Source organism: Rousettus aegyptiacus, unplaced genomic scaffold, assembly GCF_014176215.1.
Source record: "Rousettus aegyptiacus isolate mRouAeg1 unplaced genomic scaffold, mRouAeg1.p scaffold_m13_p_14, whole genome shotgun sequence".
NCBI lineage: Eukaryota > Metazoa > Chordata > Mammalia > Chiroptera > Pteropodidae > Rousettus > Rousettus aegyptiacus.
The window spans coordinates 23,785,716-23,811,507 of record NW_023416289.1 but is presented as its reverse complement, the minus strand read 5'-3'; positions in this window follow the sequence as shown (position 1 = coordinate 23,811,507).

The following is a 25,792-nucleotide window of genomic DNA, read 5'->3' as shown; positions in this document are numbered from 1 at the left end:
ATCAAGATTCTGTTAAAATCAATATTTGATATGCTGCTCAATTTAATTAAATTAAACCATAGAGAAATTAGTAATAAATGAGTTTGAAAATCAATTGTAGGATAAGGTATGTTTTTTAAAATTAGTTTAATGTGTGAAATGTTAGGTTAAGCAATTACTGACCACAAAAGGAACAACGAAAAATTGACCACTTTTGTTTATGCAGTGTGAACAACTAATACCAATGAGCACGTACTCTGTGCCAGGCACTGTGCTAAAATCGTCTCTTAAGTTCCTTTATTTATTTTGAAACAAAATCCTAGGAGGTCTGTCTCCTCAGTGGATGATACAGCCTGGATTTGAGCCAGGATGAGTGTCTCAGGTCATTCAGCCAGTAAATGGACAAGGTAGATTTTAATACAATGATTACACTTTTCCCTACTACCTTAAATTGCTCACAAATAGAAAGAAAAAGCATAATTTGATTATGATTAATTTAGAGAAGGGCACTGGTGGCAATTTTCTTCCTAAAGGAAGTGTTGCTTTTCCAGACGAATAATAGATGAGAGAGGGGGGAAAAACCCAAATCAAAAGCCATAAGAATTGCTTTGGCAGCTCTGAGTCTCATGGATTGAAAAAAAAAAAAGAGGGGGGTTATTTTTCTGGACAGACACAGAATACAGTTATTTACTGTATAATTTATGCCTTTGAGAGTGGCAGAGATTTATGGTTTTAGTAAAAAAGTGTTCTAATTGGGATTAGCTAATGAAAAAGTGGTGGAACAGCGGAGGGAGAGAGCAGGAAACTGTGATTTCAGTTGAGGTGTTTCTGCTCTCATGGGACGCTAACAAAAGGGCCAGTGTTGCACGCTGGGGCAAGAATCATACATTTAATTAGGCCTTCGGAGTTTGTGCCTGCGTTTTCAGTTCTAAGTGTTCTTAGTCATCCAAAGAATCGGCTCTAGGAAACTAATGATATTCGTGTTAAATACCGTGGGCAAAGAGAATGAAACTGCGGCTTCCTAAAAGATCTCCCTCATTTCTATGCAGCGCGTGTCTGGTGGGATGGAAATAAAAAATCAACAATAATCACAGCCACACAACTGTGCAACTTCTCTACTCTAGGCGGAGACTAATTTTGCTTTCAAGTCACTGCTTCCTAGGCCGCAGTCATTCATGTATCACATGCACAGTTTTTGACATCTCCCTGTAGTTCCTGTGTTATTTAATATTTTCACTTAAAACGGCCCATTTTTTTTAAAAGTTAAAAATGAAATGTATTTACTTTAGACGGAGGCTTTGTTTCATGATCGTGAATGGCAAACCAGAGTCACTTGCTTTGAGGAAGGTATGAGTTAGAAGACATACAATTAAATAAAACACTTTATCCAATTTTAACTCCAGGAAAGTGTCCAGGGGTCGTGAAGACATGCTTGTACAAAACTGAGACTTCCGCTTTTATTATATCTGAGGAATAAAAAGGGTTTGAAAAGGGAATAATTGTTTTTGTTATGTGACTCAGTTTTATCCAAGAAAATGTCTATATACCACCTCAAATCACGTTTCCCGCCAGAGGCGCGCGCTCTAGTCTTTGTGATCAACAGCCCGTGTATCTTTGTGTGCTGCTCATGTGGCCCCCTGTCCTCCCCAGCTTCCCTCAATAGTATCTGAATTTTGCTCTACACCCATCTAATTCCACCTACCTTATTTTTCAATGTTTAGAGAATCTTTTTAAGCAAACACACTTGGGATAATGGGCAGAATACAAAATAAATAATTTCTATTGTTGGTCAATTTCTATTGTTTAACACTACTTTTCTCCATATTTGCCATTGGAGATCGTTTTTCTCTAACCAGATGTGGCCAGTTCCCTCCTCCCGAGGGAACCACTGTCATCATGTTTTGTGTGGTGTTCTGGAGATATTCTGTGTTTGTGCAAGTATATGCATCTCCTTAAATTTCATACAAATGGAAAGCACACCCTACGTGTCATTTTACATTTCTATTTTTAAAACCCAACAATATATTTTGATGTAGTTTTATATTGGTATGTATAGCCCTAGTCCAGTCTTTTGAATACTGCATGGAAGTTCTCTATGCATATAACTAATCCCCTTTTGATGGGCACTTGGATTAGTACTTTTTCTTCCACAAACAATGCTATAATAGCCTTGTATAATTATCTTTGGCCCATGATGACCACTAAGAAGTAGATCTAATGCTGGACGGTTCTCATTTGAATGGATGGAGTCCTAATTATAATAATTATGGCAAACATGGTTATATTTCTTTCATGAGGATTGGCTTTCTCATCTTTTTCCTTACCCATAAACTAAATTCATATTTGTCATGGTGTCCTGCAGAACATGAAGCATCCTGCATGATTTGTACAAGAAGTTGTAGGTTCAAAGTTATGTTTGTTGTATTTGTTTAATACTGTTTAATTCTTACGTGTCATGATCACATTCTAAATTAGTTTTGTAGTTTTGTGCTCAAAGCCTGTCTTTCTTCATGGATGACAAGGTCCATGAGGTCAAAGAGGGAACTGAGGTTGTTAAAAAATCCTAAACTTCTCAAACCTTAGGAAAAATAACTGTCATATTATTTTAATAGCAAGTAGGTACCCATTCCTAGTGTAGTCTGAATGGAAAATATGGTGGGGGAAAGAAAAAGAAAAAGAAAGCCACCCATGAGAGTTGGGGTTGCTATTTCTGACCAAGTTGGGACTGAAAAATACCAGGAGTCTCATAGGAAATCTTATTTCATTGGAAGATGATTCTATTCTCTTGGCCAAAGAATGGTCATGTATTTCTGTGTATATAAAACTTGCAGACCCAGACAGCGGGCAGTCTACCTCTGGCTCAGCCTAACATTTATTATCATTCACAAGGTGGTGTTAGATGCTCAGCTTTTAAAAGAACTGGCTTTTTCAGCAGTATTTTTACCCTTGAGAGTACATATAGAGAGCTCTGTGTTGTATATTAATCAGAGCTTTCACGACTCACTTTGAATGGTATTCGAAATGTGTCTGGGAGTGTGGTGAATGAACTATGCTCAAAGTGTGCTCCATTATTTATTACTCAAGAGTCTTTCTATCTGAGACATAGGCTGAAATTAAAGGAACCAAATACCTACCTTTAATAACTCAACGTTTTCCCCAGGTTCTGCTCCCTCTGCACCCCATCCCTAAAAGGATTCTGGGATTTGATACCTCATAAGAGTCGGTTTGCATCTAAAATTGTACTAAAATTTGTACTTTTAAATTCCCTACTCTTTCTGTGGATATGTAGATCTTAGAGCACACATACTATGCAAACATTTAGCAAACATGCCTGGAAGCTGTTCCTTCTAGAACCACTTCTGTCCCTTTTCCCTGGTGGCAGATCTTACTCATCCTATAAAACCTGGTTCAAATGTCACTTCCTCCTCTGCCCTTCCTGACTGTCCCAGGCAGTGAGTCACCTCCATCTCGGCACTCCTACCATCTTTTCTGTATACCTCAATCACATGCATTCTCAATGTCGACAGTATTGTCCCCAAGGGGACAAAGATTCGTTCTGGGGAGACACAGGACACAAATACTCTTTTTTGGTATAAAACACAGATATACATACAATACATTAACAGATATACAGTAAAAAAAAATTCACAGTGGGTGTAGATTGGGAACAAAGATATCTTAAAAAATGCTTGATTTTAGGGTGACAATAATGAAAAAGGTTGACAAACACTGCTTTATCATAACCCTTGTGTGACAGTCATTACTTGGTATGCTACTGAGTCTCTCTTACAGGTTGGAAAATCATGGTTTTGAAACCCCAGCCTCTAGCACAGTACTTGGCACCTATTGGCATTCATGATTTATTTACTTGAAGGAATAGAAGATGATTGAGATGCTTGCTTCTAAGCATGACTGTTCCACACCAGAAACTCCTGCAAAAATCCTTTTTGATACCAATTTCCAGGATCTGCCAGCAGAAGTTCTACCTTGGTGGATCTGGAGTAGTGCCTGGGAACATATTCAGGCATTTGGATTTGAGAACTATTGTTCCAGCCCAAGAATCATTTTCCATTTCTTTTGAAAATGTCTTTACTTATAAAAATGAAACAAAAAAACAAAGTAGGCATTACAATCATCTGCTGACATTTCCTGTATTGATCAGACCACAGAGCAGTGGTCTCCATCTGGGATGCCATTTTTTGAGAGGATCATTGGCAGCAATGGCAAGTCCAGACAAGTTCAATGAGACGTGCTCCTCTCCTTGGTGAGGATTTTAGACTGCAAGGTCACGTGAATGTAGCAGGTGGTGTGGGCTGGCTACACACCAGGAAGGCTGTGGGCAGGGTTTCTTTTGCTAGCCTCTGAACAAGATGGACGGATATTAAAGGTTGGGTGGTCCGGGAACTGTGTGCATGTCTAGAGTGCTGGTTAATGGAAGTGTTGGGGAGTGATTTTTAGAGGCACGAACGACCTGAACTCTTTCTTTAGCCCTGTCCTGGAAAAAATTGTTTCAGTAGTTTGAATGGTATAGGTCTATGGATAACACATTCTAAGGAGGATTAACAAATGTATAGAAAAAACAATTCTTTAACAACCATCTAGTAGATCAGAACAGAGGGTCCCAACCCTCTCAGGCCCAGTGTCCTCTTTATATAAAATATTTTGTAATCTCACATTCATTATGGTGAAATGAAGGTCATAGATAACATAAGCTATCTATACATGTAATTTCTAAACATCAATGTTTAATTCTCCAAATGTAATATAAAGGAGAAATAAAATTAATTTTAGAATAAAACTGCATTAGGAGACATAATGAAGTACAGTCAGTTCTCTTATACTTATTTTTGAAAATGTGAATTTGTTCCAGTGTGACTGACATGTTAGGGAGCAACTTGAGCATTCGTGTTTGCTTATGAGTGATTTCATCCATGAGAAGCACAAGGTGAACATAGAAAACTGCCCCCCACATGAGTTCAGCTGTAGAATATGCAAAACACGAGTAAGCACACGACTCAAATATCAAACCAGACACCTCTTGGTAGAAGCCGCATTTGGTGTGACAGCGTTCCTTTCCATTCAGAGAATCCTCCCGCCTCCACTTCACAATAATTCACAGGCTGCAGCCCTTCCATGGCTCACAAGCAAACCTCGGGCCCTTTTCAAGGTAGCGTGTGCCACTTTTATTTTAGTACTTATGTATTTCTTAACCATTTAATGTGTAAAACTGTGCAACCATTTTTATTAGGTTCTTTTTTTTTTTTTTTTAAATGTGTCACTATCAAAGTTTTTGAGTGTCGTGCCCCTCATTCCACTTTCCCTTTAGGCCCTGTGGTTTTTAGTGTGCGATTCTGTGTCGTGAAGTGACTTTTTAGGAATGCATATACTGTGTTGTATTAGAACTGACTTCACTCAGTTGCTTGCCTCTGGTATAATGAATTAGTTTGGATTTAAGAGGCGACAACCTTCAGCTGAAAAGTGTTGACACTTTTTTTTTTTTATGTTGGACATCTTGAAATAAGGGTGAAATAAATAAATTAGTACATATGCGTAGAATTGCTTTATTGTAACAGCTCAAATGTAGATCAAGGCAATTGAGCTATGCTGGTGACTCAAATAGTAGTAGTGGCATTGTGATAAATGATGTGATTTTCTAAAATGGTGAATAACTTCTCAAGTTCTGAACAAAACAAAGAATGCCTTTCCTTTGATTTACACAAGAGTTGCTTTCCTAGAAAATTCATTGACATTAACCTCATGTAAAAAAACCCCTGTATTTATAACTAAAGTGGAATTTGATTCTGGCCAGTTATGAATAAACATATTTAATCATCTATAGGAATGGCATGGGGGGAATCGAGACAGTTCTCTTATTTACTATTAGATGTGCAGGCCCCTGCCCACTAGATCACAGTGCCCCCTCCCCATCACGTGACAACCCCAAATGCCCATACAGATTTCCATCTTGCCTTCTGGTGAACCACTGGGCTATGGGAGTGGACTTAGGGTAAACTATAATTAGGGTCAATACAAGTCCTTCACTAGGCTGAGAATATAACTGTATAGAAAAAAGAATGGAGATAAATGATTTAGCGTACGAAAGGATAAGAAAAGTTCGGAGGTGTTTGACAGTAAGTGAAATATGAGCAAATACTTTGTGTGACCTTATAGCCTCAGGCTGATTGGAAGGAGTATAGTAACTAGATCAGTGCTGGTCTATAGAAATACAACATGAGTACATAAGGTAAGTTCAAATTTTTCAGTGGCCACCTTAAAAAAAGTAAAAAGAAATGGAGGAAATGAACTTAATGATTATATTTTATTCAACTCAGCATACCCAAAATAACATATTTTTTTTCAAGATGTAATTAATATAAAAAGTACATGATTGAGATACTTCATGTATTTTTTTAAACTAAGTCTTTCTAATTCTATGAGTATTTCACACTTAGAGCATATCTCACATTTCAAGGGTTCAAGGGTTCTGTATCAGTCTCAGCCAAGTCTTATTTGGCTAATCATTGTGCTTAAAAATCGAAACTTGAACTTTTTGTTTTCTAGGACGCTGTTGAGGGCAAGTTGAGAAGCCCCAACTCGAACTGTCTTAAACATTGAGAACATTTATTTCCTTATTTAAGTCCGGAGTTAGGGTTCACTCCAGGGTTGGCTGGTTCAGCAGTTCTGCCATTAATGAAGCAGGTTCTTTCTGCTCTTCCATCCTCACTTTCTAGAATTGGATCTTGCTCCTCCCATGGTTGAAAGGTTGTATCCAAGAGTAGGATGTGGCTCATTCTTCCTTATTTGGGTCCAAAAGGAGAGATGAAGACACCTCTCCCTTAAACTTAAAATATCCATTTATTTCCTTCAGTCTTATTGGTCCCAAGTGCTATATCCCAACTGGCTTACACAAATTGTTGAATCAGACCATTGGATGTTGTAATTGATGCAAGAATGCCTTTGGGCATTTCTTCTTCATTGATTCATAATAAGAGACACCATTTCTTATTATCTTATACTTGATTTCCTCACTTATTCACTATACCTCACTGTCTCTGGAAGTGTTTGCGTTTGTGACTTCTTCAATTTTTGGCTGAGCCATACATGCAACATTGCATTTAATTTTGATTTAAGGAAGGTATAAATAAGATAGAGCAGGTTTAATGGAGAAAGCTAAGGTGAAAAAGGGAATTGAAATCATATGAGAAATGTTGAAGGAGATAGTGGTGTGAACTCATAAAAGTGGAGGGCTAGGGAATGAGGATGGAGCATCTTACAGAAGATGATATGTCTACTTGTAGTAGTTCTGTGGTCCCATCAGTTTAGCTGCCTGTAATTTGTTCTGGAACTGGAAGCCAGATAATTAAGCCTGTTAGAATAACATGCACTATAAGAACAAATAGGCTGTGAATGAGAGGCTGAGGTGCTTGCCTAAAAATAAAGTATTTAAGCATCTTTCCATGAACTTGGCTACCCCTCCTCTGCCTCTCTCATCGCATTCCTTTTTGGTATGTTTGAGGCCTTTAATTTAGTTCTGGATAGGTAACATGGTTTTATAATTTTCAAGATATACTAACACATTTAGGAATGATCACTAGTAAATGATTCTAATATTAATTAATCTTTACTGATGCTCTGAGCTAACTCTAGAGAAGTTGTAACAGTCAACATTGACCATGCACTTACTAGGGGCCATGCAGAGCATGTCACACAGATTATTATGTTTAATTCCCACTGCAAACATCTGAGAGAATATTCTTATTCCCATTCTACAGATGAGTACATCGAGGCCTTGAAGGGTCGAGTGTCATTCTCAAGGTCATATGATAGTAATCAGTAGAATGTAATTTAAACCCAAGCTGTCTGACTCTAGAGCCAACATTTTACACCCTAATGACTCTGGAATCCCTGATGTTCAATCCAAGAAAGCTGAAATTGTCTCCCTTCCACAAAACAATTGATGCCAGACTATGAAATATACCATAGCAAGGATGAGAACCTACAGCAGGCCGAGACCCCTAATTGCTCTGTAGTGCTGTCCAAGTATCACATGATCCTAATCACATACACATCATGTAAATGTGTAACCTCAGTATTCCAACATGAGGTGTGCTACCGGGCTGTACACAATCAATTGTCAAACAAACAGCTCTAGCAATTGAGTGTTAAGCCATTTCTACAAGGTATAAATAAATAATAATGTGGAAAGAAAGGAGTTTGCTAGATGCAAGATGCCAGCTGTAATTTCAAGAAAATGTTGATTGCATACTTTAGGAACTATTTCATAAAGCCTTGCTCCATCCAGTACAGCTTTTCCTTGTAAGGTAGCACGAAAAAAAGAGAGAGATTTTTATTTTTACTTGGTGTTTATTGTTTCTTCGTCAGCAGCTGTGCTGATGTAGTGTTGATTATGCAGAGAAGAATTATTTTGATTATTGACAGTTGGCATTCTTCTCATAATTTGGAGTTCTTCATCTCAGAATTGTTTCCTCACCTCCTCTCCTGTCTGCACATGAATAAAAATCTAAAAGTACTTGCCAGAATCCTTACCCAAGGCAGCTGTTAGGAGGAACGTGGCTCAAAGTTCACTTGCAATTTGTTGTTAAACTCTTCCCTCCGTGTTCCTTTCTCCGAGCATCAGTTCAGAGCAATGGAGCTTGTGGGGTTTATCACTAGTGTCCTAAAGGCCTCTTTGCAAGGGAGCCACGCTCTGTTTTGTGCATTCCCTTTCCCCTAAATCTTCGTCTGCTGGCCGGGTGCCCCATCTCTCTCAGCCATGGTCATTCAAAACTGAATGTCAATGGATTAGCTGGCAGGGGTGACTAAAATGAAGAGTCTGTCCTACTTTCTGTATTTTTTGTTAGAAAAAGCACTGCTTAAAAACAAAAAGGATCTAAAGATCCTCCTTTTATATAATTTTCACATGGTGCATATAACGGATTCTTTTGGTATTATCATGCCACGTCCCCTTGCCTACCTCTCTTTCAGCCTCAGGTAAGACACACCTCAAATGGCACAATAAGCTTTCTCCTCTGGGAGAAGTCAGCATCCGGGGGATTACTCTTTTGGAAGCCAGTAGAAGACCCAGCTGCCCCACCTTCAGGTGGGCAGTTCTGAGAGGCACTTTATTTGTTTCTCAGAGATCCTGGAAGAACCCAATCCTGTTGTCCTCAGTGGTGACCCCAGGGCCCTTCCTTATCTTGGATTTTCCTGTTTCCCTGGATTGCCCGAAACACCAGCAAATGACATGCATCCAAGTTCTTGTGTCAGTCTCTGTTTTTGGGGAAACACAAAATAAAACAGTAAAAAATATAGTTTCTCCCTACTGAATGTTTCCTTTTACCTCCTTTCCTGGATTTTATCCATTTCTATTGCTTGATTTCACTTATATATGGACTCTAAGGAACAAAAAAGAACAAACTAATCAAAAACAGACTCACAAACATAGAGGACAATCTAGTGACAGAGGGGACAGGGGTTGAGGGCCTGGGAGAAAGGAGTGAAAGGTTAAAGAAGTACAAATTAGTAGTTGATAGATGGTCAGGGGGATGGGGTGCATGGCATAGGGAATGCAGTTAGCATTAATATATGGGCTAAGTGAAGAGCCAGAGGAGAGAAGGAGCAATTAGGGGGATCATTTTATAAAGTATATGAATGTCTAACCAAGGTACTATATACTTGAAAGTAATAAAATTTTTAAAAATCTATTCTTAAAAAATGTAGGAATAATATAGGTACATAGAAAAAATATTTTCTTTCTCTGTGTATATATATGAATTTTTATTTTGTGTATATATTTATATATAGATATATTTTTATTTTAGACATGTACGTGTGTGTGTATTTATGTGAAAGTCTTGTCTTTGTGGAGAAAGTACATCATGGGAAGAACTCAGTCTTGAGTCAGACAGATCTGGGGCCGAATTGTAGTTCTGCAGCATTTGTGTCTTATGAACTTGGGGTGGTTATTGTTTACTCTCTCTAGGCCTTCATTGCAGCTCCTGCAAAATAGAGTGAGCATTTTTACAGGGTTGTTATGCATATTAACTGACATTGTTCATGTAACATGCTAGCATGATTCTGAGCATTTAGCAAGTACGCAGTATATTCGATGATCATTATAAAACAAAACAACAAATGTCTCTATTAAACTGTACATTCTTCTCCTACCCCCTAGGGAGGGGTAAGGTGGGGGAGAAAACCATGTCTGTTTCCAGAATTTTCTATCTTTATACAAACTTCCTAAAAAAGGGTGTGTGTGTGTGTGTGTGTGTGTGTACTTTTGCATAGCACACTTCTGGATATCCTCCTGCGTCAGCATATATACATCTATTGCATTAAAAAAAATGGCTGCATGGCATTCTTTTGTATGAATGAACCCATTTGTGACAGCCAATTTTATGTATCCACTTGACTGAGCCACAGGTGAATGTTTCTGTGAGAGTTTTTTTGGATGACTTTAATATTTAAAGAGACTGAGTAAAGCAGATTGCTCTCCCTAATGTGGGTGGGCCTCATCCAAGCAGTGGAAGGGCTGAATAGAACGAAAGGTTGACACTCCCTTGAGTAAGGCAGAATTTTCTCATATCTGACTGCCTTCAAGCTAGAACATTGATTTTTTCCCCTGCCTTCAGGCTCAAACTGAAAACAATGGTTCTTCCTGGGCCTTAAGCCTGCCAGCCTTCAGACTGGAACTATACTATTGGCTTTCCTGAGTCTCCAGCTTGCTGACCATGATCTTGAGACTTGTCAGCCTCCATAACTGCATGAGCCAATTTCTTATAAATTCTCTGCCTCTCTCTCTTTCTCTCTCAATATACATATGTGTATGTGTGTGTATACATATATATATGATATAGATATATGAATTAATAGGGAAAATATTAATACGTTATACATTAATGAGAGAAAAGGCAAAGCGATGGTGTATTAGTCTGACTTGAGAGGAATAGAACCAATATGAGCCTGTTTGTGTGAAGGGAACTGGTGAAATGTCTGTGGTCCTGTTATGGAGACTCTTTGACTCTCTTAATTCACCAGAGACTTCACCATTCCCACCAGAACCTTTAAATAGATCAGCATTGGCCTTCTTGGAGTCAGTCTTCCTTTTTGATTTCTAGGCTCACAGTCTTCCATTAAGGACATCATCCCCAATGATGTCATCATGATGCAGGGTAAAGTCTCTCTTGGGAGAATAACAATTCTGGCTCCAAACCAACCCATGGGAGCTGTTAGAGTAGTGTACTTTGGATGTACTTGTGCCTTCTGTGAAGATATTAGATAATTAAGACAAATTTCCACAACCTCTTGGTAATATCTAAGGCCTTCAACATAGTGTTTCTGAAGGCTTTAGAGAGACTACCCAAAGCCAAAGCTCTTTATATGTGATTTTACTTCAAAATCTCTTGGTTGTAGATATATCTGATACCCAGCATCCACAAAAGTCCTGAATGTGGGAGCTCTCCAGCTCCAAGGAAGGCAGAGCTTAAAAGGGAACCTTGTGGGTTTATGACTGCCTAGCTCTTCTATCTAGAAATAAAAGAAGAATCTTGGTTTTGGATGCTCCGAACTAAAGCTCTTCAGGATGGAGGGGCCCGCCTCCTCTGTTGAGTGGCTCTATTTTGATCTACAAAGCCCAGCATGAGCCACTGTGGCTTTCAGGGACCAGCTGCTCAGACAGGCTCTTCCTCTTGAATTTCACAAGTATAAAGAAATGATAATATGCTAAGACAAATCAGATGTCAGGCATCTGTTCTATTCCATTCTCCTCCCTTTCATTCTATGCCATTCTATGCTATTATATTTAATCACTAGACATTCTAGTCTATGCTGTCTCATTCTATTTGAACTTATGACTTTTTATTTTGTATTATTTTGGTCCATTTCATTACATTCTATAGCCACGTATTGAGTTCTTGCTCAATGCAAGGGATTTTGCTAAACGTTACGAAAAAAGCTTGTGTGTGTGTGTGTGTGTGTGTGGCATACACATGCACATGTGTGTTTCGAGGAAGAGTTTTCAGGATATAATTATAATGGACAGAAACTCCATATTTCTTATGTGCCTTTCTACTAATACTCAGATACTGGTACTAGCAGTGAATTAAGGAGAATTCAAGGTTTCAAGCCTTTTCGTTTCTTTGCTAGTGATCTGTTAGAGATCATATTTACAAACAGCAAATGCTGTAGTAAATTAAGATAAGACGAAGTCTATATTTACACGTTGGAAGCCACCAAATGAAAAAGACTAAAAAGGGAATAAAAACAGTATCTGCTTTCAGATTTACTTGTTAAATCATCCTTCAGTCTTGGCTGTGATGTGTACCTTGATATCTTTTTGTTAATTTTTTTCCTCTGAGAGTCAGTTATTCTGGAAATAAAATGTGTTCCTGAAAGCCCGTTGAGTGTCATGGTTAGGGTCATGGGCTTTATAAAGTGCTGAGTTAGAATGTCATCTCTACCACATCCAGCTATATGAACTTGGGCATGTTCCTTAAACACCTGAGCCTAAGCAATATTAAGAAGTATTTCCTTCATGATGTTCTTGAAAGAATTAAATGTGATAATGCATGTAGAGTGCTTAGCATCATACTTATCAATATTAAGTGGTCAATAAATGTTAGTTGTTTCTTGGGAAATGGGGACAATATAATGCTCTTAGGAATATTTTGAGGATTAACTGAGATGCTTGTAAAGCATTTTAGGTCACACTACCTGATACCTAGTGAACACTCAGTAAAGTTCATCATTGACATTATTGTTTTTTTTTTTTATGTGTTATTTATAAAGGTGGATAATGTAATTAACTTGTAAAGACTAATTGAGATAATGTGAGTGAAATATTTAGCACTGCGCCTGGTACAGAGTGAGAACCAAATAATTGTTAAACTCCTGAAGGACAGGAACTGTGTTATTTACACCATTTTGTCCTCAGCTCCCTGACCCAATGCTTGACACATAGAAAGTATCCAACAACTATTTTGTAAATAAATGAATGAGTAATCATATTATTAATTAGGTTCTGTTCTATTCCAAATGTAAAAGGAGACTGTGGAAGACATTCTGGTCTCCTTTAGAATCTGCTGACCCCTGAAAAATGGGGAATAAAATAAACCCACGGAGACAGGATGTTCCCAAACTCTGAGATCATCGTCATAATCCCCTACATTAGAAAGGTCTTTATGGTTCACAAAGAACTTTCACATCCATTATGTCATTCAACATAAAAAATAAAAAAAAAAAAACAGGCAAGAAATGTCCTTAGGGTCAGCATGGACAAGGAGCTCAATCTCTTACAAATGATTTAAAACCCACTCTGCTTTGCTACAGATATTGCTTATAGAATACTTCAGGCACAGCAATGCTACCCAGCTTGATTTAGCTTAAAGAAACCTTTTGTGACCTTATAAACAAACACAGCCCAGTGGGAATCTAAGTGGAATTTCAGAATTTTGAAGATGAGCTGAGAGAATTTGCTCAGAAATGGGACATATTAAAACAATGTCTACCAAAGGAGTGAAATAATAAAGAGATTGACTCAGAAGAGAACAAAAAGGCCAGTGCCACTTATTGGTGAGCAGTGAGCTCCTGACTCATTATAACTGTTGACTGCGTAGCAATAATGTTTGGGAACATTGCAATCTCGAGAGCAGGCTTATAATGATGTTCATCTGCTCATATGGATGGACGGTCTTACATAAACTCCGATTGCTCATGGAAAAAGCTTCTTGTCCTTAAAGCACACTCTTGGAATGGGACTGAATAAGGCTGATTAAAAGACATTTTTATGAATATAAATGCCAGCTTTTAAATGCCTGTTCTCTGATAAAATGCTATGTGTTCATGCATGTGTTGGGTGAATGTGTTTTGACCTTATGTCCTGAGTCAGTAGGTTAGGCCAGTTGATTTACTGAGTTATTGAAAGACAGACAAGGGCTGTATTTGGTTAAAGTCCCAGCAAGAAACCGATGGTTCAAATGGAGTTTCAAATGGTTCATATGAAGGGACTTTATTGACCAAGAAATGAGTGGTATTGCTCCTAGATGATTCAGGGGGAGGGACAAAAAGATTGAAATATAGTTAAGGTTACTAAATAGACAAGGGGTGGTGAGTGAGGTCCCTTGAGATGAGCCATAATAGGAAACCGTTTCAGCCCCTAGAGTGGGCGTACATAGCATTATGGGAACCCAGTGAGAACTGACAATGCGGAGGAGGAGCCATCTGGAAGGAGCCGTGATCATACCATCTTAGATGTGATGAAGCAGGGAAGAAATACTCTGGGCTCTTTCTCCTTCCACTCTCTGATTTCCTGCAGGTCCTTCCTGTTGATCAAGCTCAACTGGGTGCTGCGGGCAAGGGAACCTGGGAGATGGAGTCTGCTGGGGCTTTCAGGCACAGATAAGACATAAAAAGAACAGATTGGGGTGTGAACCACACCATCTTTGTTGCGATTACTCAATTCTGCCATTGTAGGGTAAAAGCAGCCATGGATAATAGGTGAGTGGGTGTGGCTATGTGCCAATAAAACTTTGTAAAACAAGCAGTGGGCCAAATACACAGTTAGAGTTTGCTGACCCTTGACCTAAGAAAATTGTTTATATATTGAGTCCAGCATAAACTCTGATTCCTTTTTTTGGTAGAAGAAGACGACGGCAGCAGTGTCCTCAGTCTTTTTGGTAAGGATTTGTCTCCACTTGGTTTCTGCCCTGGGTATCACATAAATGAAAGGAATTGCCCCAGTATAGGCTTAACACACACCAGGAGAAACTTAGGTGGAAGTCTTTAACACACTTGAAATGAGACCATAAATAATCCAATTGAATACAGAAATGATTCAAGCCAATGCCAGCAGTGTGTGTGCATGTGTGCAAGTTGTGCGTGTTGTGTTATATGTCATGAGAATTGTGTGTGGATCAGATGTGCATCGTGAGAATTGTGTGTGGATCAGATGTGCACAGCCCAAAGGCATGTAATCTGTCTCCTAGTTAAGTCAGTGGACTTTGAGGTAGATGTGGGCCCAAGTCAAAATTTTAGGCCTTTTCAAATGAGAGTGAAAATAAAACAATGATCTCCCAAGTGAGAACAAACAGAAGCCCAGATTGGCTTTTGACAGAGACTCAAAGACAAGTAGGGGGGAGAGGGGAAGTTTGATAGTGAAAAGGGGGAAGGTTTCAGGTGTGCCCTGATTGGAGGCTGTTGGCACGGGGAAGCCTAACTAGAAGTGGGGCGTCCTTTGTGACTGGTTTCAGGAGCATCTTCGGCATTTAGTTAGTCCTAAATTGGAGAAGGAGACAAGAATTAGAGAGCCTGGGGATTACTGATGAAGTCCTACCTGTTCTAGGTCGATTGCCACAGAGGTTTAGTTTGGCCTCCTGGGCTAGCTGCTGCAGCACGTGTGGTTTGGAGTTCTGTTGTCACATATGGTCTGGTCACTGGCTTTTTTTATGTTCAGACTCTCATGTAATATAGGTTCCCGTTGATGCTCTGTCCTGGCTCTGCTGCTTCCTGCATGATGTTAAGACAGGAGGAGCAGGCAACTGCTCTGGTCTGCTCTGTGCCAACTCATACAGGCCACCATGGCCGTGAGTGTTCTCTTTCTGCTCATGCAGCCATACCGGTGACTTAAAATGGATCTGGAGCTACCTGGTTATCACAACACTGGCTTAATCCATGTTACTAGGAGAAGCTACAGCCTAATTCTTTGAGTTTCCTGTAAAAGTCAGCCTTAAGTCAGCCCTTCTACATAAATCTCAAAATTTTCTCTTAATGACCTCATTTTTGGCAGCATAATCCCCTCCTACCTCCTTCCCAGATCTCCCCAGGAGGTGGACCTAACCAGATAACGTGTGGAATCTTCTCCAGTGATTCCTTACCTCATTCGTATGCAGTTTTCTTCATTATACTTTTATCACTATAAAAGGCATCCTTGAACTAGGATGACCCCACATGGAGTATACCTAGTGGAATCTCCATTCAGGCCAAAATGGATGCGAAAGTTCCTTTTGTTCCAAGTTTCTCTCTTATGTGTTCTTAAAAAATTGCAAACCTTTCACAGGTCTGTTTTTTCTTTTAACTTTAGTGCTTCCTTCCTACACGGTTCATCTTTCTCTCTTCAACATGTGGTTGAATTGTTCAATTTGTCAGGAATTTGCTAAACTGCTGGATACCTTTCACTCCTTCTAAAATGGAGTATATAACCCCCTGAATTTCATTTCTGATCAATGCTTCTCCCTCAGCAGACAGTACCCTCTCTGCTCTGAAGCAGGCAGGCCCTGCAGGCAGTTCATTTTTTGTGTCTATGCAGTTGCTTACCTGAGTCAAATGATAAAAATTTTTTTTATAGACTTACAAATCCCTGGAGCTGGAAAGGCTCTCGCAGGTCAAGAGGCTAATTTTCTGAACGTGATGCATAACCCACGGGGGTGTGTCAGATGATGATGAGAACTAAACATTTAAATAATTTTGGTTGTCATATATTTATTTTAATTTTATTAGAAAAAGTATAATGGTATGTGAAACTACATGAGTTCATAAATATTACTGTCTAGGATGGTGCCATAGAAACCTATTTGTACTCAGTATATATAGATTGCAGGTGCTGACAGGTAATACTTAGATGTGACAGAGATCATGAAAATAGAATTTTTGGAAGCACTGATCTGCTCCACTCTCCTCAGTACTACACAAGAGGAAACTGAGGTTTGAAAAGGAAAGAGGTTCGTCCAAGGCCACTCAGCTCGGTAGAAGTGGGACTAGAGCTAGGTCATGACTGCACAGATCCCCGGTGTTCTTTCATTCAATTTCTGAAGACTCCTTCTGGAAGTCTTTGAGTTCAACTTAAGAAAAGATACCACGATCAAGGAAGGTGCCTTGGGATGAATTTGTGAAAACACGAGAAGCTGGCCCAATGCCTTTTCTAACCACATGGTAAATTACCTGAACGAGTCCAAGGGCCTCATTTTCAAAGACAAAAACTGGTCATTTATTGGATCTAGAACAACTGAAACTTCACTGGATAACAAGGTAAATGAATGCATTGCAGCATTTACTGAAGTGGAGGCCTGCAAGCTGCTGGTTGCTCTGTGTAATGGGAGATTCGGAATGCAGTTAATGGGTTAGTGCAGTTTTTATTGTAAAAGCAAACTAAATTAAACTGATAGTTTTAATTAAATTTGAATTGGCTGCGATTTTACTCAGTTTTAAAGGCCACTTGAGACACTAGCGTTGCACTTAAAATCTAGTGTTGTAATTAGTGACATCTACATTTATTATAATGGTTACTGCACTTTATTGAATTTATTCAGGGGTAAACAAAAGCTCAGCATCTAAAAAGCTTGGATTCCAGGCTAGGTTGGCTTTGGGAGCCTGTTTTGTTTCTGTGGAAATGTCAGGTTATGATGCCAATCTTGAAAAGGACGTACATCGAACCACAAGCTTAGGACCTTGGGCCACCTCAAGCCAGAAGTGTCTCAGAATACTGTAATTATACTTTCACTGTACTCTAACCATAAAATCCATACTGAGTGCCTGTTTGAGCATCCCTCGATCCCCCAGTACCTCTTGAGATCAAGGTTCACTAATCTAGATTTGGAGACACCATCAAGCAACCACTGATTCAATCTGGAAAACGGAAGAGCTGTGGAAGCTCCAGAAAAAGTTTGTGAGGGAAGCTTCTGCTCCCTGAGGATGGTGGAGCCTTGGTGGCTCATCATTATCAGTTGACCCAGACAAAATTGGACTCTGAAACGGTAGTTCTCATAATTTTGGTGTGCACAGAATCACTTGAGAGGCTTATTATAACTCAGTCTCCAGGGCCTCATCGGTAGAAATTCTGCTTTCGTAAGTGCATGGGAAAAACCTCATTTCGAGAAAGTCTGCTTCAAAGTATTAATTCAGTCTAATGAAATCCTCAAGAAGACCAGCTGCTAAATAGAAATAGGAGTACCTTCTCAGAGGGCCACTGTATTACCTACTCTTTTGGGAAGTCTGTTTGCAGTGGTCTCTTAAAAAGTGTTTGATATGAGTGAGATTAAGGCAAGGATTATATTTTTAATTATAAATTAATAAGTGCTTGTAAAATAATATAGAAATGTATAACATCAAAGATGAATTACCCTTAGTTCATTCCATTTCCCTTTCCAAAGGCGAATGATTCACTGCCTGGTATGTTCCTTCCAGATATTTGCCTCTTTACTTATAAGCATAGATATATGTAGATGCTTCCTTACTGCATTTTCCCTATATGTTATTTGTCCTGTGTTTTCAGAGATTTTCTCTACTTAGTCTTTTTTTTGTTGTTGTTATTCTTGGGTTATTTTTTTTTTTCTGTAACATCCTATTTTTGTTTTATGGGTACAAATACTTCATGTTTTTGAAGATAATGTTTAGTTTTTTCTTTTTTTTTTTGGTGGGGTACTATCTCTGTTTTTTTTTCTTATTACATTTCTTGTTGTTGATCTCTTTCTGGCAAGCGGCAGGCATGGTGGTTCTCATTCATTCATATGTAAGAATGAGGCAATAGGAAGGCTGGGTAGGAACTCTGGTGATGGAGAGGATGGTTGACTGTCAGGTTTCTCTTTTGATACAATAGGCAAGAATCTGGACATTCTGCTTTGGAACTCTTTAACGCCAACATGTTGAGTGCTCTCCACATCCATACTCACCCTAGCTACCCTGATTTTTCTCTGTTTATTCAAATTTTTTGGAGGAAGAGTCCTTGTGGTTGTTACTGCTATTGTTTTTCCTGTGGTTGTTTTCATCGAAGGTAAACATTTGCATTTAGGACGTTCTGAACGTGCAAGGAGGGGAGTCGACTGCTCCGTGTGTAGAACTTTAATCAATCCCACTTTCTTCCTTTCTAGTCTCATTTATGTCCTGATGTTTTTGTGTTCCAAACCTTTTTCTTTTTAAGACAGTAGTCAGAACTCAGCATTTTTCAAGAGAGTGAAATATATGCTTACTCAACAGTTTAAAATTCAAACAAGTTGGCTGTTAACAAACAATAAATGCTAGAAAACAAAACTGAGTATTTTAGTAGAGAGCAAGACCTGGGGTACTTCCACATTATTCAGATGAATTATAGGTTCGAATCTGTAGAAATTGTGTCTGTAAAGAACAGTGAACTCTGATCAAAGATGAAACCAGTCTCAGTTCTTTGCATCTGATTCTTTCAATTTAAACTCATTGACGTGGAATCTGTGGAACCTGAAACTACTTAATAACAGTCAAACAAACAAATGGTAAAGAAAAATCCTAAACCTGATGGACATGGTTGGGACAGGAAGAAAATAGATGTGATTTCTTTTAATCAATATAGATCCAATTACTCTTAATCCTGTTGTCTGTATAGACCTGTGGAACACTGAACACCAATTTCAGAATTCCAGATTTTGTTCACAAAAGCTGTAATAGTCAACAAAGCATTTTAGAACTTGACAAGGCCTTATAGATCAATCAAAACAAATTTGTAACTGCAGATTAAGAAATGTAGGAAGCTATATTGGGAGGAAGTAAAAAATTTGGGCTTGGAATTTCGGTAGGCCTGAGTTGTCATCTGTCCTGGCCTGGAAGTAATACTGTTGCTTCCGCTCACATTCTACTGGTCAAAACTGATCACATGTCTCCATCCTAACTGCAGGAGAGTTTGAGAAATATGAGGCCACACATAGACTATTTGATGAGCTCTTTTTGACATGTCGAATCATCATCATCACTACCAAATCTAAGAGATGAAATACTCTTTGTTTAATTTATAGTACCAGTTATTGGTAGAATTAGGACCAGAGGCAAGATAAGAAGTTTTGAGCCACAGCTGGGGACTCTATCCATAAAAGGATTTTATTTTACATATGGTTAAACTTAGGTTTCTAGAGGTTGAGCAAACTTCTCAAGATATGGGATGAATTAGGAGCTGAATTGAATTTTGTTCTTTCTATTTAATTACCCTGCCTCTCTTCCGGAGTATTCTGAAGTACTTTTTCCCAATTATTTCTATAGTACTTTTCATAGTTATTTCTGTGACATTTTCCCTCCAAATTAGGGAATCATTTATTTTCACCTAGAAAGAATCAGTTTTTCAGTGAAATGTATGGGGATGTAAATTTTGTGATAACGAGAAACTTTTCCTCCTAAAACTAGGCTAGAGCATCTAGAAGCATAAAATGCACATGAAAATGACTAAAGAGACCCCCTTCCCCATTAAGATAATTAAAATTTGGTTGCAAAGATTTGTGGTAAGATCAGGAAATGCTTCTTTAGGTTCCGTAATGGTGAAGTCTTGTCCCAATGACAGAACAGTCTTATGACAAATGGGTATCATCGATGCGTCATTGTTGAAGAGCATTCTTCTAGAATTATGATTCTGAACTATGAGGTGTCAATAAAATTGTGTGAAGTAAGTGCCTACTATTTCTAAACTAGGTTGGACTTCCAATTTGGTGGACTAAAGCTGACCACAGATTCTTTAACACACTTCGCAGTGAGCAAGGGAGTCCCATGGAGAGGATGGGCTCCATGACTGCTTAGACTGATAGACTGACACCGCCAGCCTCCAGACCCATGCTAAGGCAGTTTCCATTTCCTGTTTCTTAAAATACTTGTCCTGGGATCCTTCGCCCTCATGTGAACAGGCTCGAAACTATGTGGAGAGAGAGGGCTGCAGCTGTGCCCTGCTTTCCAGTCATTCCTGCCAAGGTGCCAAACATGGGAAATAAAAAGCCATCTTGGAAATAGATTTCTCCACCTCTGTCCCATGTAAGGCCACATGGATCAGAGACAAACTGCCTGTTTGAGCCTTTCCTGAATTTCTGGCCAAAATAAAATGGTTGTTTTAAGCCCTTAACTTTGGGGCTGCTTTGTTATACAGCCATTGATAACTAGTCTGTCTGTTGCTTATGATTCCTATCTAGGTATGAGTGTAAGCTCTGTATCCAGACTGCTTGGGTCTGAGTCCCGCCAACAAGAGTTAGTAGCCACGTAACCTCAGGCAAATTATTTTAATTCTTTCTGTCTCAGTTTTACCATGTATAAAATTAGGATACTGGAATATGTCTCATAAGGCAGTTGTGAGGACTAAATTTATTAATTCACATAAAGTACTTAATGCAATGCTTAACAAATATTTGTTCAACAGGTACTTTTTTGAGTCCCTACTATGTGGCAAGTGTACTGTTCTAGGCTCTATGGGCATATAAAGTCCTGCCCTCATGACATTTACCCCCTAGTTAAGTAGTATTATGCCAAATACATTTTGAGTGAACACATGAGCAAAACCCAGAACTCAAGGGATCAAGGATCTTTTATAGACTCAGGATACATCAGTCACAGGTTTGGTTTCTTGTCACATTTCTGCACAGTCCCACTTTTTTTATGTGGATAATCTTTAATTATAGTGGTGGCTAAGTCACTATAATAGTTATTATGGTGACTTATGAGGATGATCAAGAACAGCCTTCTACAGCATAGCAGCTGTGTAGCAATGACCAAATTGAACCTCCTGAGTGAATTCCCTTACCTGTGAAACAGACCAGTTATACCAAAGGAAATTTAAGGTTTCACCTACCCCTGACAAGAAGTGACAAGAAGTCACCAAGAAGTTTATGTGGAGAGGGAGATAAGAGCGCATTTTCCATTGGCAAAAGGGAAGGGTTTAGAACTATGGGGCTGGTAATTTTTAAACTTTGAATTTGTGTATATATGGTCTGATATGTATAAGTGCAGTTTCGGGGAGAATAGGAAGGCGAGTTTAAAATGTGTTTCGCAAAAGGTGAGGCAAGGCGCTGCCATGCTACAGAAGTATTTACATGTAGGGTGCCGTGAATGTGTGCGCCAGCAGAAAACTCCTTCATTCTCACACTCAGGGATTCAGCAAATAGCACCCTCTCTCTATCTCTTTGTCAAACTCCCATCTTTTTATACCGGGGCAATCACTTTGATTTATTGAAGTTACCGATACATCCTACTGGATAAGTTCCTACTGATAAGTCTGCTTGGAACTTCATTCATTCATGCTTTTTTTCCCCTACTGATATGCACTATGCAGCCGTTTAGTGCTGGATATACGCAGGCTACAGTAATGTTTTATGTTAATTGCACCAATAGAGGTTTGCCCAGGATTCTGTGAGAGCTGAGCAAAGATACTCTCTACCCAGGCTAAGAGGCTCAGGACAGGTGTCAAGGACAATTTTGGTTTTTGTCTCTCCAGTACCCCTTCTCTCTCTGTAGGTAACGGACTTCTTTCTTGTTAACAATAACTCTTACATGTTCTGATCAGGACTGACTCAGAAAACCCTGCCTGTGACCCAGACAAATAAATGTCTCCCCTAGGAAATTTATGATACCACCATTGGCAGAGACTCATTTTGTCAGGGTTGCTAATTTTAAGGAGTATAGATTTGGGGTGGCTACTGGTCATCTCTCCTACCATATGGAGAGTCTGCCTATATGAATAGACATATATTAAACAGCTGAAGAGATACACCCACCCCCAATCAAACTAAGGTAATTAAAATTTGGCTGCAAAGATTTACATCAAAATCAGAAAATATACCCTTAAATTTTAGAATGCTGCTATCCTGTTACAGTGTTGACAGTCTCTTGAACTGCTGTGGCATCTGCCTAACAATTAAACCAAAGAGATGAGGAAAGCAGACCCAAGAGAAGGAGGGGAAGACAAAGGCCTAATACTATCCTTCAAACTCCTGGATCTAACCATGCCTGAATCTAGGCATTAGTCCTAAACATCCTGTTACATGACCCAGTGAATTACTCCCTTCACTTTTTTTCCCCCTAAGCTAGTTCAAGGTAGATTTCTATTGCCTGCAAGTACAAAGGCTTTCTAGAGTACATAATGCCTGAGTCAGATCTCAGTGTATGAATGAGAATTTGTTAGGTGAAGTAAAGATGGTGACTGAAGTGGGTAAGATTTTTCAGGCAGAAGGAACATACAAACAGGCTTGGAGAGAAAATTTCTAAGAAAATACCTATACAAAATAACAATGGACATTGTCATTGGCCCAGGCTTTTCACTTGGAAAAATCCTGCTATAGAGTGGCAAAAATTAATTTGGAAATAGTATCCACAAGAGTGTGGCTTTCTGAGTGAAATCCACAAGGCAATAAAAATGAGTTGGGAAAATAGTAGCTCATAAGACTCCACAGGCTTCTAGGGTGAAGTTATTACTGTGGTAGATGCAGAAGAAGTGACAAATAATGCCTGTACTTTAATTATAAGTTCAATTTACTGTATTAGGGCTATTTCACAAAAGTTGGAAGAAATTAGTCACATTTACTGTCTGCTCTTGTTCGTTTAGAATGGCTGAAAAGGTGTCTCTATATAATTCCTTAGAAAGAACAGAATTCTTTTTTCCTGCTGAACTCTTTCAATCATATTTGAATGTAAGAAAGTTTTAAGCATAGGATATGTAAGGATATGCTTAGGATATGTAAGAGTTGTATTTACTTTAAGCCAATTTCGTGAACAGTGATTTCTGTCCTTGTGTTTGGAAATGCCTGGAATGACTGTTCATTTCTTCCTTTTAGCCTTGGTATTTGCAGCTCTGGGAATCACGATGAATGAAAAGTGTGGCTCTGGAGCAAACCCAGCTTGAATTGGAATACCTGCTCTGTTTCTTGCTATCTTCATGGGTTTGGGAAAGGATTTCACCTTCCCGAACCTCAGTTTTTCCATCTACAGAATCAGAACATTTATACACATCTACCTCATTGGAAAGTTTTGACATTTCTTTCTCTCTCTTTTCTCTCCAACTGAAACGCCAGATGATCCAAAGCCAGGTTATACTCCGAATCCATCAACTGCTCACATTGTTTGAAATCGTGTTTCTCTCTGAAGGTGAAATTTCTTTCTCCAGACCAACCTACACTCCATGTTCACTTTCTTCAGCACGTAGATCTTTCCTGGCTGTCTTTTTGCCACTTTTTCTGTACACTATGTAACTATTTCCGAATATCTCTCTGTCAATCATGGCTTGAGAGAAAATCTTGGTTTATTTTGTTCACATGAGTTAAGATTGGCCCAAATGAGGTCTTATATGCCTAGTATTCTTTTTTGAGATACACTGTGGAACAACCTCAACTATAAAAGAAATCAATCTAAATTTATTCCCTTAATCTTTATCCAAAGCATCACAACCCAATCCTGATCCTCTTTTTTCCTTTTTTTTTTTTTTTTCCATTGAGGAATTTATTTTAACTTTTCACTATTGGAAACTTCAACTATACAAAATAGAAATAATAAGAGATACTAGTATAATGAAGTCCCGTGTACTGAGCGTCCAACTTTAACTATTACTAATTTATGGGCGGTATTGTGTCATTTATACCTTTCATTTTCTTCTCACTATTGGATTATTTTAGGACAAATTCAAGATAGCTCGTTATTTAATCTATGACTATTTTAATATGTATATTTTGAAATGACAAAGTCGTTTTGTAAAAGTATAACTACCATTGCAATTATGACACCAAAAATCTTAAAAATAATTTTAAAATAATTTTGAATGGGGGGAAATGTATAATAATTGAGGTTCACTACTGAGCCATGCTGATTGAGAAAATAATGCCTTGCAAAGCCTGGGCACTTCGTGATCTTGGCCTTTAGCCCCATCCACAGATTAGAAGAGTCTGGCATATTTTAACATTATGAAGAGGAAAGAAGTAAAGTCTATGGACTGACCATGAAGTTCCTGAGCTAAGCAAAGATCACAGGGAGCCAGAAGTTTCTAATGGTCTGTGGACACCAATATTAGCAATCACTGTGTCATCGATAAAAGGTGATTTCTTCTATTTTAGAATCAATAGGGTTTACTGCAGTATATGGATTTTGGACCCAAATGGGAGAATCAGTAAGTTTATGACATTATCACCCTTCTCAGGAACTAGCAACAAGAAAAATCTCCCAAATGAGTCCTGAGTGTGCTACTGAGGACCAATAAGTATCCCCAAGTGGCAACATTTCCCATCGAAATGTAACAAAAGTTCTTTCTTTAAGAAAGATGCCAAGTTAATTAGCACCTATAGGACCTTGTTATAACTCATAACGACTTTCCATCTGCTGATAATTCAATCGTTACACATGTGACACAGGGAAATCGGGCTTCACATTCTATTACATAATGTAAATCGACAGGCAGCGAATGCTGCTCAATAGCTTGATGCCATTAATAAGGTTGTTTCTTAAATTCATAACAAATATCGAGTTGTTTTCTCAGTAGGTTAAGGATATAGACCCAACACGTGTGTCAGTTTTGAGATGTGAAACAGCCCAGGCACTTCTGGCAGGCTTCTGGAAGTTGTGAGCTCTTGATGGACGAGATCATGTGGGCACTGACTGATTTTTGAGGTAAGGAAGGTTCTAGAAGGACCTCCTGAAGGGAGGGGCAAAGGGCCCTTCAGCCACAGCTCGGCCATGTTGTCTTTAGCTCTTGACTGTTCCCTCTCTAGAGGGCTTCCCCCTGGCAGTGTAGTGATGCAGCTGAGGCAGCACCATGTTGGGATGAGGGAAGGAGAGCGTTGTGAGCAGACGCCAGCAGCCTGGCCTCTTGTGCTCCCACAGCCTTTCAGCCCTGAGTCTAGGGATCCTCTCTGGTCAGAAAATTCTGAGAGCCTGTTAGGTCCTGTGCCCCAGCAGGGCAGTCCAGGGAGTAACTATTCAACTTGGGGACAGAGTGAACCTCGTCCCTGCTCTGATCACCAACCTGGGCACTGGCGCAAGTGCACAGAGTCAGCCTACGTGGTGGGCTCTGTGTTGCCTCAGGAAGGGGCTGTCTCTCCTGTTTGTCCCACAGGGCTGTTCCAGTCCT